Source organism: Python bivittatus, unplaced genomic scaffold, assembly GCF_059951505.1.
Source record: "Python bivittatus isolate LINGU-HERP-01145 unplaced genomic scaffold, Pbiv_v1 ctg000330_np1212, whole genome shotgun sequence".
In the NCBI taxonomy this organism is placed as follows: domain Eukaryota; kingdom Metazoa; phylum Chordata; class Lepidosauria; order Squamata; family Pythonidae; genus Python; species Python bivittatus.
This window is the reverse complement of record NW_028277058.1, coordinates 35,659,743-35,680,711: the sequence shown is the minus strand read 5'-3', so window position 1 is coordinate 35,680,711 and position 20,969 is coordinate 35,659,743. Positions and strand designations below refer to the sequence as shown.

The following is a 20,969-nucleotide window of genomic DNA, read 5'->3' as shown; positions in this document are numbered from 1 at the left end:
AAGCAGCATTAATAGGATTAATCAAAAGTTATAACGCTTTTTCTTAAGAGAATGCAAATGAGCCTATTTATTAAAAAGGAGGAGCTTTCTATACATTTTCCATTGTAACCAAGAATACCATCCTACACATAAATTAATGTAATTTAATGCCATTGCCTTCTCCCTTTCTGAAGAAAGACATATGAGGACATATTAAAAAAATTATGAACAATGGAGGCAGAAGTCAGATCAAGAAATAGCTCTGTAAGACAAAGGCAAGAAAGGCACCCTTCAACTGTAGTCTTTCTTCCCCTCATAATCCACGCCATTCCCAAATTTCTCCTTTTTTTCAGCAGAACAAAAGAATGCAGCAAGTGGAAAACACCTTTTAAAAAATGAAAATTACTTTAACATGTATCAATTATTATTAGACAAAAAATGTGTATCTCGTGTACTTTTTTAGCCAGTTGAACAGGGACACATGATAATCTCATTGGTAGAAAGTGGTTAGGTGACTTTTTTTGAACAGACTGACCCAATTTTCAGATTTAAAAACTAGTGGCAACTTCTTTAGCAGGAATGACATTAACTTCTACTTGTTCAATTCTACATATCAGTTCAGAAGTATTCTGCCTATTCCTCTTACAGAATTGCTTCAACTCATTTCAAGTTCTCTTGCACAAACTGCTTGCTTGAGGTAACCCATGTTTCAATCAGGTTAAAGTCAGGGCTTACATTTCTTCTGCTTCAGCAATTCTGTTGTATATTTATTTCTGTGCTTAGGATTGCAATCATATTGTATCACTCACATTCATTTAAGCTTCAGCTTCTATGCACATCACTCTTGTTCAGTGTTTTCTTAATGGTGGAATCATGAACCCTAATATCAGAATACTGTATCAGGAGTGGCTGAAAAATCCTTTGCATTACACTGGTGTTTTCTGTAATCTCCTGGAGAATCACAAAAATCTTAGAGTGATTTTTGGAACAGTAACAATGAGAAGAGTAATAATGGGGTTGCATTTTCCTCATTTGTACACTAACTGCCTGACTGTGGACTGAGGCCAAAGACTACGGTTATGGGTTTGATAGCCCTTTCCAGCCTCATATAGTCATTGCCAGGTTTAAAGAACATTCAAAAACTGCAGCTGGTCTAGCTTTGGGTGTGCCATAGTACACCCATGCAATGCCACTTCTTCACAAGTTGCACTGGCTCCCACTAAGATCCAGCAGCATGAGCATTCTCAAGGTCTCCCATTAAACAATGTCATCTAGCAGGACCTAGGAAGCATCCCTTCTCTTGTGTAGTGCCTGCCCTATGGAATAGCATCCCCCTGAAATCTGAATGGCTCTGACCCTGTTAGCCTTGAAGACGTGACTTTTTTCCTAGGTTAATTGAGCCAAGCACATATGGGATCATGATTGTATGACAGCTTCTAAAGGTTTTGGTTACACTGTAATTGTGTTTTTATGTGTTACTGTTTTTATCTTTTTATATTTTTATTGTGAGCAGTCTAGAGTTACTAGTTGAGATTGGTTTCTATGTAAGTTTTATTTAAAAAAATCAACTCTCTGAGTTATACAAAGATATATTTTAATCACTTTCATAAACTTGTATCGTGAATGGCAAACTCCAATGATGGTAATCAAAATATATGCTCTTTTTTATGCTGATGAGTCATCAAACTCATATCTAATTGATCTCATTGACTGGAACATTTGACTCAATTTACCCCCCATAAGAGGGCTGATTAATCTAGTTCTTCACATACTTCTTCTAACAAAGATAGTGAATAGAATCAATGTCTTCAATAAAGCCATGTCACAGAACACTGTTTCCCCAAACTAATATTGAATCTCTTGTAAATATTAAATTGTTAAAATGGTTGGCTAAGAATAAAAAGGCATTTCAAATAGAAAATATCTGACTACATGTATAACCCAGTACCAAACAATGGCTTTTACTGGAGCAAGATTTGAGTTACCAGATTCTATGGTAAAACCCAGGAGAATTTATCAAGTGCTGTACCATGAGAGAAAGTGATATGTGAAGCCTCAGACGTAGAAGATACTGCACATGTTCTGTTCAACTGCCAACTATATGCTTCAGTAAGAATACCAGAATACCATACTGGGAGTCACTACTTGACAGAAGAGCCTACTGGGACACTGACAGCAGTCTTTTTTCCTCCAGGGCACAAACTCATTTGTCACAAGCTGGATCGCCAAGTTCATAGTCAAGGCTGTTCATCAAGAACTCATTTTTATAGAAAAGATTGGAGTAATTTTTATTTTATTCTGAAATGGGGGGGGTCCATTCACCCTACCCCAAGGCCTGGGAGAACAGCCAGGTTTTCAAGGCCTTCCAGAACATTATTAGAGTGGCAGCCATCTGGATCTCAGGGGAATCTTATTCCAGAGGGCAGGCACTTCTACAGAGAAGATATTATACACACAAAGGCAATGAATTTGTTTGAATGTACTTCATTTGTATATTTGCATTTATTATCTAGTTTGGTGTTGTCTTGCATTTTGGTAACACCAACTGACTAATCAGTAAAAGTGAATCAATCAGTACACTATTTGGGATGTTGTTTAATCATAATCTGATTATGTATTAGCAAGGCTTAGATGAAGTTTAGATCACACCATAGATCACAATACTGCAGGATTATGGATTGTTCCAAAGGGTTTTCTCACCACTGTTGCTCCACTATAAACTGTATACACACCTTACAGACCTATGCATATAATTATCATTATAGCATTCAATTCAAGCACTTAGCAAAGTATTTTAGACACGACAGTAAGAAAGCAATTCTACAAGCAATTGTAAACTCTACTACAAAGGTGCCTTTTTATTCTTTCTTCAGATTCTATTTAGAAGGCATTCTCAGAGTATTGACATTTCTATTAATTTAAGAATTCCTAAGCAACCTCCATTAACTAGTAGCAGGAAGAGGAATGTGGGAAGAAGTAATCTGGGGAATCATTAACTACTTCTCTTAAATGTAAGAGATATCTAGCAAGTGTGATCAGTAGGTTAAAGAAAAGTGTAATCTTTGGGCAAAATGATGTTAGATGGATTAAACTTTAAAGTGAAAAGAGAAAAGAAAGAATAGTCACAAATCATAGAACGTAAGGTTGGGAAGAAACTGTGGAGATCATCTAGCATAATCCTCTGTCCAATGCAGGAAACCACCATGACAGAATCCACCACCTCCCCCAAGGGGGTATTTTCCACTGCCAAATAGCTCTCACGATTAGGACATGTATCTAAACATTTCCCAATAGATGTCCAGGCCCTTAAAGTTTTCCATTATCTTTGTGTTTCTGCAGAGGGTGTAGGGAATAGCCTTGAAGGACAGGATGAAGATCCATTACCAAGACAATGATCGGACAAGTGTGGCTTGAACCCATCCCAAGACACTAAGTTGAGTAAACAGTTCAGACAGGCCGCTCACTAATTCACATGAAGATAAAGTGAGGGAGGGAGGAAGCACATTCAGACTTGGAAGATTCTGTTACTACAGCTGTTCTAACAAAAGTAACTTTAGAACTGTATAGCATTGGTTTCTTAGTCAGATATTGTCAGCTCTTCAAAGTAATTCAGACAAGAAACCAAAACCATGAGTACTAATACTACCTTTATTGTAAGGTTACAGTAACAGAATCTTCCAAGTTTGAATGCACTTCTCCCCACCCTTGCCTTTACTTTCCAGAGAACTAGGGAGGGTCCCTTCTGAGATGCTTTCTCCACCCCCATTCCTTCTGTGGGCTGCGATATCTTTTGTCTGACCGTTGTTTAGGCTGCAGCTCCTCCTCCTCATGTCTCCCAAAGTTATTCTCACAGCCTATTACAGGTGTATCTTATAGGGATGACAGTTTCTCCTTCTGTGAACTGATCCCAGAGAACATTATCCAGATCTTCTACCTGGCTTGGCTGTCTTGCACATCCCTGGAATAACATTTTTATTGTTTTCTGTCCTTCTTACTTAAATGCTCTGAAATAGGTCCTCATGCTCAAATTCCTGGAATTCAACGTATATAAGCATTTCCTTTCATATACAGTAATTCCACTCCTCCTCTTTTGTTTTAATTGAACTGATTTTGTTACATTTCATTATTATTTTGCAATTGTTGTAAGGCACCTTGAATGTTCAGACAAATGCAAACCAGTATAGATTAATTAATGTAATTATTATGTATATAGCTCCACTGATAGTTGGATTGAGGAAGGGAATTTTAGAATGAAGGGAATTTCCTAGAGTTACAACAATACTCAACATGTCTGTTTGATGAAAGCTGCATTCTGCCAGTAAATTCAAAATGGAAATTTTAATTTGTCAATCCAGAAACATGCTAGGATGCAGATTGCCCATCAATGTTATAGAGATACACAAGACAATTTAAACCTCCAACTGCGACAAAATCATTTATGCTTAATTATCTAGTTTTAGGTGTTAATTAAAGGGGATACATGATTCCTTTTCTATCAGACCTTGTTTTGACAACTTTTTGCTTAAAAGAAAGCAAGGAGAAAATGTTTTCTTTCCCTACTTTTCCATTTTTAATTCCATTCATGCTTGTTTTGTGTGTGAATGTCTACATACCTAATTTTCATTCAACTCACTTTCATAATGGGCAATCAAAATTTCTGAGTGACAAAAAAATTCAGCTAATGGCTACCTTTAAGCCATGATAACATGCTCAGACACAAAATGGCCACAAAACTATATTAAACTGTTGCATTTCAGCATTAGTAGTCTAGCAACAAGAGTAGAGAAGAATAATTATCCTGCTTGTGTTTAATCCTTCATACTTAAAAGGTCCACAGAGCAGCAGATACTTTAGGAATTCCCAGTTCTGTGAAGTGTTTATTTCTTTACCCGTTTTAAAAACCTGCAAAGAAAATCAATCTGAAAAATGCTCTGAGATTATAAATCAGACATTCTCATACTGTAGTTTGCAACACCTCCTTCCCTCCTCCCAAGCAACTTATCAGGTTGTGCAGGCAAAACAGGTACACTTTCAAACTTGCTCTGGGCTTTGCTCCCCACTTTGCCTGCACAAGCTAACATTTTTATGTTTTAACAGTGTTCCCACTTTGCCTGCACAACCTAATATCAAACAACTACTCTTAAGGTTTGTTTAATGATTGTACTATTCTGTGATGCTTAATAGTTTAATTTGAAGCACATTACAAATTAAAAAATGTGTTTTGTCTGATCACTCATGTTTACATACAAAATACTGCACCTCTTACAAATTCTGCAAGGGGTATGTAAACTTATGAGCACAATTGTATTGAGGGGGGATCTCATGTTAATATCTTTTAAGGTTTTGTAAACAAATCAATATACTATTACAAAAGGATTTATAAGGGAAAGTTTTCCTTTGGGCTGCTATGAGAGGTCTGCAATGATTCGTTAGCAATAATTTTACTAATGAATCATTCATATGTGTCCAAATGTTGCTTGCACACTGGCAGAACCTATGGAAGTAAGTGGGACAAAGTATTGGATGGTTATCTGAGATTCTTTTCAGCTTGTAGATTCTAAGGACATGAACGGGGTCATCTGCAGCATGAGTATGCCCATATGCAGGATAGATCCTTGCCCTTCAGGGAGCAAAAGCTAAAGAAAGCAGTTGGACTGAGGAAACGATGAATCTTCTTTGCCTGCTACCTGGAAAAAGGGGATAGTATTTCCCTACTTGAAGAGGCTGTTTCTCAACTCAAGAATGTTATAAAATTTCCACCAATCTCAGCCTTCCCCATTTAGGGAAGGTTTTGAAGGAAGTGGTTGGGCTCAGCTGCAGATGATCTTGTAAGAAACTAATTATTTAGATTCCTGGTAGTCATAATTCAGGCTCAAATAAAAAACTCAACTGGTCCCTCCTGTGGATAACCTCTGGTAGACCTGGAGGGAATGGAAGAGGGAGGATTTTTACCAACAGCATTTGGTATCATCAACTACAGTATTCTTTTGGACTGTCCATGAAAATTAAGAGTTGGTGACCTAATGGTTCTACTCCTCGAGTGCATGGCTTCAATTGGTATTATTGGGGGGGGAAGTATTCAAGGTCCCAGCTGTTTAACTATGGGGTGCCAAATAACTCAGCATTCTTTGCCAATTTCTTCAATATCTATATGGCATGATGGGGGAATCATTTGTTGTCTGGGATGAGATACTATATCATCAATAAATAAATTATAGCTACTTGAACATCACTACCCCAGACCACGGTGGGACTATGCTTGAAGAATACTTTGAAACTTCATGCAAACTGCAGCAGCCAGCATGCTAATAGACAGCCATTTTAGCACTGCAAGAAACACATTGATTACTAGTGTGTCCTGAGGTGGTCTCAAAATAAGAGGTGGTCCTGAAATAAGTCTTTTCTGTGGTGGCCTAGCCCTAAGCTTCAGAACATGCTGTCCCCTAAAATTCATAGAGGCCTCCACTCCTATTGTTTCAGAAATCTAGGGCTACTGGAGGGTGGAGCTGCAGGACTGGTTGGCCAATCCCTGAAATGTTTTAACTACACCTGAATGATGCAGTGTTTCATTGTTGTTTTATGATTTGTATTAGATGTTTTAACAATTTATCTTTTATGTAAGCCACCCAAAATCTTGAGGATGAGGCAAACTGTAAATTCTAGTAAGCAAATAAATAAAGTTACTTTTTTCCTAATATAACTTTTTCAACTGAACTACATCAATGTTATAACTACACTATTATTTATAAAAATATAGAATGTGAATGTTTTGAGAAAATATAATTCAAAAATACAGCTGATAGAGTGTAATCTAATCAATACATCAGATAGTTTTCCCCAAAATATTTTGTCCAGCAAAAAATCAGAATCAAGATTGAAAACCCACATCTGAATTAACTAAATGCTTTAATACACTTCATCCTAGGGTATAATTATAGTAGTGCTTCTTCTTCCATATACAAAAACATTCACAAGGAAAAATTTCAGACAAATGTGAACTACAGTATACATTTTTAAGGAGCCAAAAAATGATCAAGCTTAGTTCCATGCTAGGAACTCCAACTGCTATAAGAGAAACAGAAATCATTCCAGTTCAAACTCTTCTGCAATGCATACGCCACACCGCCTACAAATAAAAATTTGCAAAGCTTCTCCAGTTTGTCATCAACCAAATTTGGTTAAGTTGGTATCTCTTGTCACGCAATACCATGAAGGCTATATTCAGGCGGATATCACTGCCTCAATCATAGTGTACAGGACTTCTGTACATAGGCACTTTCTCTTGTATATGAATCTTAGTCATTTTTAGTTTAATTCATGGATATATAACTTTTAGTTGTCAAGGGGGCCAATTAAGATGGGGGGGTGAGGAGCGAAAAGCCACAAAGTGAGCAAACCAATATCAGACATGCAGGTGATGCTTAATTCTGGGAGTAGTTTTCAGTTTTTTAGTGCTTAAGCTGTAATACTCATTTGGTAAAACTGATGAAAAGCACAGCTGCTTTAAGGAGCTGCAGACAGGTCGTTTGCCCTTCCTCACAATCTGAAGAACCTTTTTGCCTCTCATTCCAAAGTGCTGCACAACCCTACCACCCATTTTGCTACTTGCAGATAATGGAGAAAGGCTTCAAAGAAGCCACATCAAGCCCTCTAAGCTGGATGTAGTTATTTTAACCCCTTTAGATGGAGATGGAGATTTGAGATGGAGATTCACCTGGGCCAATGTACTTTGTGAAGTGTCACTTCCAAGTGCTTTGTGCTTCCCTAAAAGGTATGTTTATATCAATGCTATCTGAGAATCAAATGAATTCATTATACTTTTAGGCAGGATTATGGAATTTAACTAAACAATCTCAAATGTGTTGTCTTATAAATCAAATGCATTCAACTGTACAGAGGACTTGGCAACGAGCAGTTGGCTTTATACACTACACTAAACTTAGCATGTTGTATAAAAACAGGCAAATGTGGCTAAGCATAATGTGTGAACCCATCCAGTATTGTAGAAATCTTGTGGTCCAAGACATTTGTAAATGACTTTACGGAAGATTGGTTCTTTGCTCATCTCAAGGACTTAAAGGGAAAGAAAACCAAATGGCAATGCATTGAAATAGACTCTCTGGCTGACTCAGATCCTGGTAAATCATTCTTCCATGCAAAAACTGCAAGACACACAGAAGGACAAAAATGCTAGCTGTAATGTTTTTTCATTAGTATTTTATCTTCAGTATTAGTTATATAACACAATTGAGTTCACCTGCTCTACAATGTAGAGTTATTCCAAAACAAAATACTTAGGCATGACATTTTACTTTATACAATGTGGTAAGCTAAAGCAGCTAATTCCTAATATATTACAAAACTTTTGAAAAATGACTATTGAATCTCAGTAGACCATCAAGTTTTCCTCTTCATCTAACTACAGAATGTTGTGCATTCACAAGCCAATACATGTTGTCCATACAAAAACTGTTTCCATCAGCATATATAAAGAACAGAGTCATGTAACTGGTTCCTACAGACATTCATCTCATCCCATTTGTGAATGGAGGGTAAAAAAAATATTGAAGGCAAAAGGAGAAGAGGACGGCAGAGGATGAGATGGTTAGATAACATCACTGAAGCAATGAGCATGAAACTGAGCAAACTCAGGGAGGCAGTGAAGGACAGGAAGGCCTGGCGCAATATGGTTCATGGGGTCACGAAGAGTCGGACACGACTTAACGACTAAACAACAAAAAAGAAAAAAATCAGTATTTTTAGTACAAAGACTTTAAGTCTATAATCAGCCTTACTCTGTGAATATCAAGATGAGCAGCTCAATACTTGGAGCACCTTAACCCAATGAGATAGCTGTGCTCATGGTGTTACTAAGATCTAGAGAAAAGTGGACCCATGAAGTCTCTGCTTACTTAGTGAAATGGACATTTACTCAGCAGTAAACTCTACTAAACCTGTTTCTAAATAACTAAGGTTTGAGCTGTAAACTTATAGGTAGTCCTCGACTAACAACCATTCCTTCAGTGACCATTCAAAGTTACAACACTGAAAAAGGAAATTTATGACCGGTCCTTGAAGTTGCGGCCGTCCCAGCACCCCTGCGGTTACATGATCACGATCTGGGTGCGTGGCAACTCTTTCGCACTTACGACTGGATGCCAAGCATCCGATGATCACATGACCGCCATTTGCAACTTTCCATGTCGACTTCCCCAGAAAGTCAAAGGGGAAGCCAGCAGGGAAGACTGCAAGTCATTGGGATAAATCTCTCCCACCCATGCACCCAATCCCAGCCCCTCTGCAATCACACTACTCTGGCCACTCACACACCCCTGTGCACCCTCCCTGGCCCACGTGGCATGCCTCATGCATCCCCTCGCACCGTCACCGACACTCCCTCGCACCCCCCTCACTCACTCCCCTACCTGGCAGCAGCCATTTACCTGCCTGCTGGCCTGAGACTCGCAACTTCCTGCCGGTTATGGGAAGCCGGCAGGAAGCTGCCTCACCTAATGACTGTGGGATTCAGTTAATGACGGCAACCAGGGCTGCAGGGACTGCCGTCACTAAGCAATGCAGTCACATTTTATGACCGCATCCCTTAGCGACGGAAATTCCAGTCCCAGCTGTCACTGTAAGTCAAGGACTAATCGTAATGTCTTATTCCAGCTCAATGTTTAGTCATAAGTCAAGATAAAGATTGCTGAATCCAGTTGCTGAACTTTAAAACATGCAAAATTCTATTCAATGGTTTAATTGTTATCTAGTGCTAATCTCTCAACCACATTGCTCACAAATATAAAATGCAATTCTAACCTTTGAACAGTTATCTATATAGCTCTCTTGCTGGATTGTTAGGATGTGATAAAATCTATGATCTGCAATAAGTTAGATATGAATTTGTATGTGTCTACCACATAATGACTGCTCAGAGGAAACAGTGATTGTGACTGGTTCCACCCTCAGATCTGATATTTTATTACTGTTCCAGAAGAAACAAGCCCCAGTTAAATAAAAAAACAAAAGAAGAACTTCCAAACATTAAATGTGCCCACCACTGCTTTAATAATCTTAATGGGAGTAGTGTGAAAGAACTGTAAATAGAAACTATCAAAGTATATATCACACATTTCTTCCCAGAGTAGCCATGAAATACATTTCTGAATAGCGATGTTTGAAAATGTACAGGTAGTCCTCAATTAGTGACCACAGTTGGGACCAGCAACTTGGTCGTTAAGCAAAGTGGTCACTAAGTGAAACCACAACTGTGCTTATGATTTTACTTCAGCTTTCCTTTGCTTTACAGAGCCGCAAAGGTCATAAATGTGAGGACGGTTGTAAAGTTACTTTTTCATCACCATCGTAACTGCAAATGGTCACTTAACAAGGCAGTTGCTAAACAAGGACTACCTGTATTTACAATTTTTTTTTTAATGCCTTTGAGTCAGTGTTAATTCCTGGCAACTGCCTGGACAAGTCCCTGCAGTTTTCTTGGCAAGATTTTTCAGAAGTGGTTTGCCCTTGTCTGCTTCCTAGGGCTGAGAGAGAGAGACTGGCCCAAGGTCACCCAGCTGGCTTTGGGCCTAAGGTGGGACTAGAACTCACAATCTCCCAGTTTCTAGCCTAATGCCTTAACCACTACACCGAACTATAATCCACCTCAATCTAGGGAGGATTCTAGGTGGCATTGACCAATACACATAAATACATAATCATAATGCCCAAAAATTAAATGTAGAGGATGAATGCCCCCATTCAGGACCATCAAGGGCAAAAGATTTTCTTTGTATTAGCTTTCTAACTAGAAGAGTTATTTCAAAAATGCAAAAACTGTTAATCAAATGGTTCATCTATCCTGTTGGCAGCTACTCTTCAGGGGTCTATTCCATTTAAAGCTCTATTCAAACAGATTGTTATGTTGAAGAAAATACAATCCTTTGGATCTAGCCTGAGGAAGACTGTGGAACTTCTGAAAATCATGTGTCAAAGAAAATAATTTCTATTAAATATAGTTTACTAGCCATTGCTTACTATAAAGTCCATTAGAATCCCAGTGACACCTATTAGAAGCCCTTCAGGTCTATTGAGAAGACAGTCTAAATATATACCAAAAGTTTTAGTGAACAAAAAACAGAGCCTAATGTGCAGCTGTAAATCTTTATTGGGCTAATAGATACTTGAAACTACAGGAGCAAATCTACATATGACACAGCACATATACTGGACATATGCTAGAAAGAGCAATAATAGATTAGTATATTACAGCAAATATTATCTTAAGAGGGATGTATTAAAAGTAATACAAAGGTTTCAGCAAGTATTATATTAATACCTAGAATGCTCCAGAACAAGTCACTACAAAAAAATTCACAGAACTGTAACTTTGCATTACTTGATGTAATTGTTTCAAGAGAGTGCAACCAGATGAAAACAGAAAGTTATATATCTGCAGAGCTCCATAAACATTGGCTTCATTGTGTACTTTCCAATGACCCTTTCCCTTGTTTTTTTTTTTTTACAGATGTCACCACAATTAAAGGTCAGGAGATGATTACAGATGAAAGGGCCTTTTCAGTGGCATCATGATTCTTGAATGCTCTTCCTAGGAAAGGTCACTTGGCACCTCATCAGTAAGGGAAAAATGCTGATACTATTTTATTTACATTAAGTATGGGCTGTCTAATGATGATATCAGAATGATATCAGAATGGAGGTAAATGTAAAATTATTTCCCAGGGCTGGAGCTAATTACAATGTAATTCCCATGAACTACAAACTCTAAAGTGTCAGATATTTATTTATTAAATGTATATGCCACCCCATTCCCAGCAATGCTGGGTGGTTCTCATTTAATAATATTGATATATAGTATCTCAGATAATACTGACTGCAAATTTTTACCACACAATTTTACAACCATCAATCAAATTGCACAGACATTTGTGAAAAGCCAACTAATTGTAGCAGTAAGAAAAATAATATTAGAGAGCTATCTGAAAAAGAAGTAATAATAGTAATGGGCTATTTCAATTACCCTCACACAGACTAGAAAACTATTCATACTGGTACAATGAAGACACCAACTTTCTGGATATCCTAAATTACTGTGCCTTGAAGAGTCAGGAAGCTAACACTAATGTTAAAATGTTGCAACACTCAGAATCTCATTCAAGGTTTAAAAATTATTGAACTGACTGGAATAGTGATCATAGTGTTATATCTTTCAATGTTTATGGAAGCATTGCTGAGAAAGTCCAATATGGTCTGACTTCAGAAGAGATTATAATAATAGAAACTCAGCTGAAATGTATATCTAAAATGAGGAAAAGTTTATAAAGTCCAAGAGGACACTAAAGTAGTTAACAAGCAGGGTTACAACTATTACTAAACTCAAGTAAGCTTCCTTCAAAAACCTGATATAAAGAGCATTTAGACTCTAGCATAACACAAAACATTAATCAAAAACTTAACACAAATTTATCAGTCAAGGTTAAATTGTCCATGTTTTGATCTTGGATTGTTAATACTGAATTTTCTATTTCTGACCAAGACGATGATCTATACCTGTAAAAGCGATTTATTTGGTTTAGTTTAAAACACATACAGTATGTGATTATTATTGGTCTTCTGTATGCTTAAGAGGAGAGATCTTTTAGGTTTCATTTCTCAGAAAAAACGTAGCAGCTAAAATGCAAAATAGACATATTTGTTTAAGCTTAAAATATATAGTTTATTATTACTGGCACTCTTAATGCTTTTGCTGATTAGATTGATTGAACATTTTTTATAATTTGGTTATTATTTAGGGATGAGAAAGGAGATGAAGAGGATTTTTTTTTAGTAATATTAGAGAAATTACTGTTAATACATACACTTGTTTGGTGGGAGGGGGAAGTCATCTTTTATATTTCTTTCTTTCTCTTCTTTTTCTTTTTGTTTGTAGTTTTTTTAGTTCTGTATTAGTTTTTATATATATAAACTTTAATAAAAATATGAAAAAAAAACTAACACAAATTTCTACCTAGAATATTTTTGCCTACTTCTATAGAATTAGAGGACTCTTGAAACAGATGCACCCTGTGCTTCAGTTACCTGGACTTCTCCCAGTTCTTGGACATTCCATTAATTCTGAGGCTGCTGGGAAGATGGAAAATACTCAGTTCTTTACCAGCTTCTTTCTATGACTCCCAGCCCTGAAGTTCTACCCCGTGTTCTTTTCCCATCTCCAGCAGAAGGAAGGGCTGAGCTATCAGACTGTGTTTGTAACATCATCTCTCCCTGGCAAGCAGGCTACATTCATAATAGGTGCTTCCATGGACTGGCAACTGGTTAAAAAAATAGGAAACAGAATAGGAATACATGTGAAATTCTCACACTAGCAAGATGTGCAAAATGGTGTTCTCCCAGGAATTAGTATTGGGTTTTTTAAAAGCCTTTATTTAAATAACCTGGAATTGGGGCTGAGCAATCAGATGGCCATATTTGCCAACAACACCAAACTATTCAGAATGATAAAATCAAAAAGGGATTGTGAAGTGTTCGAAAGGGTTCCAAAAGGTTCTCTCCAAATTGGGAGAATGGACTCAAAATGCAGATGCGTTTCAATATAAATCAGCACAAAGTAATGCATGCTGGCATGAAAAAATCCAAACTTGTTCATGGAATTATAGTGGACTCTTCAATAAAATGTCAACCCAGTGTGCTGTTGCTGTAAAAAAGGCAAACTTCATTGATAGGATCATTAGGAGGGGAATTGAAATTAGAATTACCTCCCAAATAATGTTATTATATAAATCTATGGTAAGACCCCAATTAGAGCTTTATAACACTTCTAGTCATTGCACTTTAAGACGAATATTATAGAGCTTGCAATAGTTGAAAAAAGGGTAAGCAGGATGGGCCTATGGCTTGGTCCAGCAGGGCTCTTCTGATGTTCTTAAAGACAATGTAAACAATTAAGGACAGCCAAGACAAATACTTTAGCCTATTTTTTATTTGCTACTTTTATCAAGAATTATAAATTTATGCTGATCTACAGCAAATATCTCAGAAATTCTACTAAAAGTCCACAATACACTTTTTATTCCCCTATCCATGCAAGCTTACCATTTTTCATTATATGGATTCCATCACCAAATATTAAAATGTGCATAAATTGCTCATTATTTGACTAACAGAGTTGACAACAGAACAGAGATATTCTTTTCTCCCATCTATACAGGATGACTACCAATAAGAGGAGAAGGGAGGTTTTTTTCTCTTAGAACATAACATCATCTTGAAAAGATGTAGAAGTCTTGTCTTACTAATAAATTTCTCAATTCAGTGGAAATGTTTATATATCACTGTTTACATGTCCAGGCCAAACTGTTGCTATTCCAGCAATTACAATGGGTTATCTGCTTTCCTACTTGTGAGTCAGAGCTTCAGAGTAGCTGAGCAACATGGAAATTCTCCAGCTGGCACTAAAAAAGTATCTGATCTCAATACAGCAACTTGGATTTTATTCTTCTTCTCCTCACTCATAAAACAAAGACCTCTGTAACCTGTCTTCCTTATGACATATTTTAAAAATCTAAACCTTGACACAACAGTTGACAAGAAAGCTTTGATGTTACTTGAGAAACATGTATTCATTTTAGATTGTCTACCAGAGGGAAGGTTCTACTGTTTTCTGCATTATAGCTGATGAAAATCAAGAAAACAGTGTTGCAAAGAAGTTTATGTACAGCATATATCTTTAGGGAACAACTCCCTGAAGTCATCCTAATTTGTTTTACAAAGCACAATTTTTTTACATGTGTTCTAAGATGTGATGTGATATGAATGCTGGTTACTTGTGTCTTATTATAACACATTCTCATTTTTAATCTTAGCTGTAACCAACATCCTCAGTGTATCAAAGCAATTTTTAAATGCTGTCATATTCTCATCAGGGAGGAAATAGTCAGAAGCACTTTTCAAAGCCCAACAACCCAACAGGATGCATACCTTAAGTAACCTTCAATCCTATTTTGGTTATATTTGTTTTACTTCTATCTACTTCTTCTACTTAAATCACGGTTTAAAAGGGGGGGTTTAATAAAAAGCTGACAGATGAAATGTTTTACCTGGTTTCTAAATAAAATCAACCAGAAAGAAAGACATTTCCCTTCACTGGCTAGGAAAAAAAAATGAGTCCCACTCCTAAACAAAAGCAATTCTAACAAATGCTTGCAAGAGTTATTGAACGGAGTAGCAGTTGTTACCATTTCTATTCCAATATCTGAAAATATGGAAGTGAATTGAAACTCTCCTATAAAAGCTAATTGGTTCAGTACCTGCTCTCCAAAAATTAACTACTGACTCAATTATGATTTATAATTAGAGCTCCAAAATGAAATATAATTTTCAGAGGCAGAAAAATTAAAACTGTCCCTCTACACAATCTTAGAAAACTATCACAGAAGTCACACTATAAATATAGCAGGGGAAAAATTAGCAAATATATTTAACTATATATATCCTGCTCTGATCTTCAAAAGAAAGTGGCAACATTAAGATTGTCCTTATTTATTTATGGGCAAATATTTATATATCGTCCAGCTCCTAAGATGTAAGACATAAACAACCAACAAATAGATATGTCATTACTAACCTATCTCAGAAAAAGCAGCTCATTCATGGCTGCAAAAAGCCTAGGTAGAAGAATGACAAACTGCTCAAGGAAACCCTGCTTCAATTAATTCACTAAATGAAGCTGGAAGTTCCTCTTGCAGTTTCCAAGATTCTGTACTTTGCCCTTCTGCTTCCTTGATAGTTAAACAGCCAAAACACATAATCCAACCAAAACAGAAATAAAAATCAATAACTGATGGTATAAAAATGTAAGATATAATATGAATTAGTATTAATGATTGCTCTAAGCAATTTCAGCACATCTTCAAAAATTAATATCTACTTAATTCTATTGAAAAATATGTTGTAGTTCTACAAAATATATGAAATATTTTCACTTTAATTTTATTGGTTCAATCAAACTAACTCTATAAATGAGTTATTAGTCAATTCTGTAGTGGTCAAATTTTAGAGGAGCTAGAGAGGTAACAAACATTTTGAAATAATGAGACTTAAAACTAATTAATTGAGTCATGCATCTTTGAAGAGTGCACTTCAAATGAGATGCTATCATCTTCATAAAGTGGAACATCTTGCTGAGAATGGTAAGTGTGCAAAGAGATGAGTTTCACTTTCAGATGTTTTTAAATTAGTTTGTAATTCTCTGACAGCCTTCAGCTGAAAAGAATGGCTACAGACATCATACTACGCCACTGGTTTAGTGTGATATAAATAATGTTGGGTTCATGCACTCAGACATTCCTTTCCTGTATCACTCAAAGGAGTCCAAAAGTTCTTGTTCTATTTTATTTAATCACAAACTGTCACATTATCAGACAGAAAACTGGTAATATTGACTGGACTGTGGCTATTAATTTGAAACACACCAGCTTAATAATCTTTGGCTTTGCAAAACATCCAAAAGCAACTAATATACTTCAAATTAAAGAATACTGCATAATATTTTCAGCACAATAGAGAACTCTTAGTACATACCACCATTCAAATAACTATTCCAAAATTTCCCTCATTAGTAGATTTTTAATCTAAAATTCCCTAAAGATCTTATTCTTGCTTCAATAATTTTAAATCAACTACACTTCAACTGCAGCTTGCTTTCTACATAAAGCAATGCCTCTTAATTACAATACTTCATAAGCCTCCATGTTTCTCAAACCATGAGTTACTTTTTCATCACTGTTGTAACTTGTTCATTTGTTTAGGACACATGAGCAAGAATGGTGGAAGAACCCTGTCTAGATGAAGAAAAATAAATTCTTAAGATGGAACAGGGAATGGCAATCTAGATTCCTTCAGCTTACCTGACCTTGCATTCTCAACACGCCGATACCAAGATCTTTTAACATTTTAATTAGTACCCAATCCAAAACAATAATTATTAATGTGCCATTTTCTCATGCCGTGCTCATTGAAGCAAATGAGCTGCACTTTAGGATAGCTCTCATAAAAACAAATGGATGACTACAGTTAAGCTTTTTGCTAGATGGAACCTTAGTCATACACTTTTTTAAATATAGGAATGTTCTGAGAAATCATTCCATTAGCAAAAGCAGATAGAAATATGTGCTTTTAAGAAAAAGCATGTGTGATATTGCAAAGGGATAAAGGCGAAGAAGAAATCTATAATGGCTTAAGAGTCACTTTCATTAAAGTATATACTATGATAAACCTGTTTTTAAGGAAACAGATAGCTACTCTTCTAAGAAACAATGATACTGAAATGGATTCAAAATGGGAAACCTAAGAAAACAGTCATGTCTTCATTCTCTAAGACAGAACATAATTTTATTATGGATTATCCAAAAAGTCCAGAGATTTATAGTATGAACATATTCTTATGGTTATCAAGGTATGCAGCTACAATGGGAAAAGTATTAGGCAAACAATGCCTACTGGCCCGCAGCCCAGTAAACCAATCATAGGTACTTTTTGCCTATTCCAACATTCCGAAAACAGTATTTTTTCCCAATACATTTTTGAAACTGAATCCTGCATGTGGTGTTGCAGGGTAAGTATACTATATCCGGCCTGCAAAAATCTTTTTCTGTATCTCTTCGCTGCAATCCATTGGTGCTAGGGATTTTTGCACGCAAATATGGAACTCCCAGTAGATTCAGAATATTTCCATGCCTATATAACTGGGGGGAGGGGGGGCGTTAAAACAGACGACTGAGGAAATCTTCACCGCAGCCAAAGTTTGTTAAGAATTTTTTTTCCGAGCAAGCGAATTTAACACTTGCTAACAAAAACCGTTCCCTCCAACGGCACAATCATGGGGAAAAGAAACGCGTTCAGAAAACGCAAAAGCATGGAGTGACACGATTGCAGGAGACGTTACAGCAGAAAGCAGAAACCTTATAGCTGACTAAGAAAAGGAGGAATGGACCAGCGGTTCACCGACAGAGATCCATGAGAGAAGAGAGGAATCTACTCTTTGGTTATGAGGTACTGGAGAAGGTGGAAGAGGGCGAAGGGCATCCCGAAGAAGAACTGGTGAAGAAGGCCGCCGTCGAGGGAGGGATCGCAGGTCTGACTCACTGGAAGAAAAATCGGAGTGGCCGCCGGCAGTGGCTGTTCATTCGGGAGGTTCCCAGGATGAAGGGCGCGGCTCACCACGGTCCTCACGTCGCGAGAAACGGAAGGACCGCGGCGACCCCAGCCAAACCCCGAGCAGCCCCGGTTTGTGTTTTCCAGAGGGGCGGTTCCCTGCCCCATACATGGAAGAATCCAAGAGTGGGAGGGGTGAGCAGCTGGCCCGTTCTCTTCGTGCAAAACCGCAGCCTCCTTTCACTCACCTGATCATGAATACATCCTAGCGGTCGTCCTTGCCTTCCAAAGCCAACACCTCCCCCAGCGAAAAAGTTGTCCGAGGACGCAGCTGGCCAGCTCTCAGCAGCACCGCCGTTGCTGCCGGCTCGGGTCCTCACCGCCACGGAAGCTCCCACCCATCAATTACCGGACTCCAAAATTGACAAGCTGCATAGCCAATGAAAACGAGGGACAGCAATGAGTGACACCAGCTCCCGTCAACAGTTGTGGAGTAACTAGAAATGTTAACGGACTCTGGGCGGCGAGAGGGGGAACGGGATGGGCGGGACGGCAAAAAGTGACTGAGGGAGAAAGCAGCCAATTAGAAGATAGGAATTATGTCATCGCCCCTAGATGAAGTTAGAGTACTTAAGCGCTGTCATGGCCCTGGGAGGAAAGAGATGGAGGAATCGTTAAAGGGATAGTGCACCAACATGTGTAGAGGAATGCAACTTCCTTGGAGATGCTTTAGAATGGTCTGCCTCTCATCCTCCAGAAAGTCTTTTCTTAGGCTTCTTTGATAAATAGAAAGCAGTTGATGCACCATCAAAGTGCTCGTGTTACCAGGAAGACTGCTTAACTGAAATCCCCTTTATCGTCATTTCAACCCCTTAATTTGGTTGAGGATTTACTTCTCCGTCCTAATGCCTTTCATATGTGTTGAAATACAACTCCCATATTTCTCAGCATGACCAAATACAACATAAAACATATTTTAATTGACAAATGATACACATGACTGATGGACTAGAAAAAAATTAACTTTGCTTAGCAGGGAAGTAGAACATTAGCAGAACAATGGATAAGGTGGCTGGGAAGAGGACCACCGGAATGTCCTTGGAAGAGGATTTTAACCCAGCAAGGTCAAGATGGAGAACAATTGTCCATGCCATCATCCTGGCTCTTTTCAATAGCACCTAACTAATTTAGGGAATAAGGAAAACATGCACAAATCCTTCAGTCTTCGCTCATTGTCTTTGCCAATCTGTTGGCATCTTTCCTAAACAGCAGTATAATTGCAGATTGTATTGCAGATAGAGTACTGATACTGTAATTCTGTTGATGTATTCTGAGATTGCTTTAGCCTTTTCAGTTGCCTCACGCTGCAAATCCATGTTAACTTCTGGTCTACTATAAATCCTCAGATTATTTCTACAAATATTCCTATGTTATGTTAAAAAAAAAGTTCTGATTTTTTTCCCTACCAATATCCATAACTTCATATTTTTCTCTTTTAAAATTCAGTTTTAATGTGTCAGCATCAGCATGATCAGATTAATCCTTCAGTTAATTGTTTAATATTTTTTTATTTGTCTCAGTAGTGCTACATAAACACAAAAATCACAACATACTCCATTACAGTTAATCTAAACTGTCATTACCTAAGACTATATATTCAGTCACTTGTGCAATAAGAATCCATGGTTTCTAAAAGCGTGGGGAAAACTTGTCAGCTAATCAAATTTAAATCTCTGTATTTGTCAGAACAGCAGAAGTTAAACAATGCTAAATAACTAAAATCATTAATTTATTCAAGGTAAGACATAATCTAAGTAGTCTTTCTAAGAGGGTTTCTGTTTTTTATTATTTTCTGGAATCTACTCTGTTTTTAATAGCATGTTTTAGAATCTCCATTTGGAGCATGGTACAAAGAAAAAGTTAATTAAATCTGAGAAAAATAATTTGTTTTGAGTACCAGAAATGAACATAATTTCCTTTCCTTTGAAACAAAAACAAAGTGGCCACCAGAACTGGTTTTCATTTTAGTACTACAAGTTATACCATGTGCGATGGGGCAGAATCATTTTGTTGTCACTGCTGTCAAATAATTAAGAAAGAGAATTACTTGCTAATCTACTGCAGATCACTCAGAGACCTGTCAGTAGATCAAGATTTACTCATTGTTGTGCCATTCCAGCTATACAGTAATGCAGAGCGTCATCATTTATTTTCCTAACATCCTGTGACCTCTAGTGGCTGTACTGTATAATTTGTTCTTTATTAGCAAATGGATATAAATACTGTATATGACTATAAATCACTGCAGTAACTGCTTTGTGACCTCCCCCCCCAGGCAAACTGGTAGCCTCCAGCTATGTTGGACTAACCCTTGCCCCTCTTATCCAGCATGACCATCTGGACCATGGGAGGGTTACCTATATTATTAGAAAACTGTTATAAGGCATAGCATATTTTTTCTATTGAAAGATCGATCTCTTGCTAAGCAAGCATCATCCATGTTTCTGTTGAAGCTCAGTGGTAGAAGCCCTAAGTCAGTTTTCAACTAATCAATGTATACATATTGGGGTAAGCCATGGTTATGCAGTGTAAAGCCCAATACCACATGCAGTTCCCAAAAACCTTAGCAGCCCTTCCAATGTTACCACTAAAATTGGATTTATTATATCACAGAAATTAATACTATACACAGAAAATACTAATATTGCCTAATTTAGTTAATCTACTATGCAGGTAAATGTAAATTTAAATAACTCAGTCCAGGCCCTACACAATCTTTGAAGTACACCTTCCACCCAACATGTCACTGAAAAGTTAGCATAGCC

General features: G+C 37.2%; 1 protein-coding gene across 2 annotated transcripts in view; it reads right to left on the bottom strand.

Moving 5' to 3' along the window:
- MRTFA (myocardin related transcription factor A) overlaps positions 1–18,534 on the bottom strand; it is a 95,768-nt gene extending 77,234 nt beyond the window's left edge. Inside the window, exon 1 of one of the 2 annotated variants that reach the window (XM_088141014.1) lies at positions 18,393–18,534. The gene's annotated coding sequence lies outside the window, so the exon portion shown is untranslated. Of the gene's footprint in view, positions 1–18,135; positions 18,291–18,392 lie in introns of those variants that run through there. The other variant, XM_088141011.1, reaches the window with a different exon arrangement.
- Positions 18,535–20,969: the final 2,435 nt, after the last annotated feature.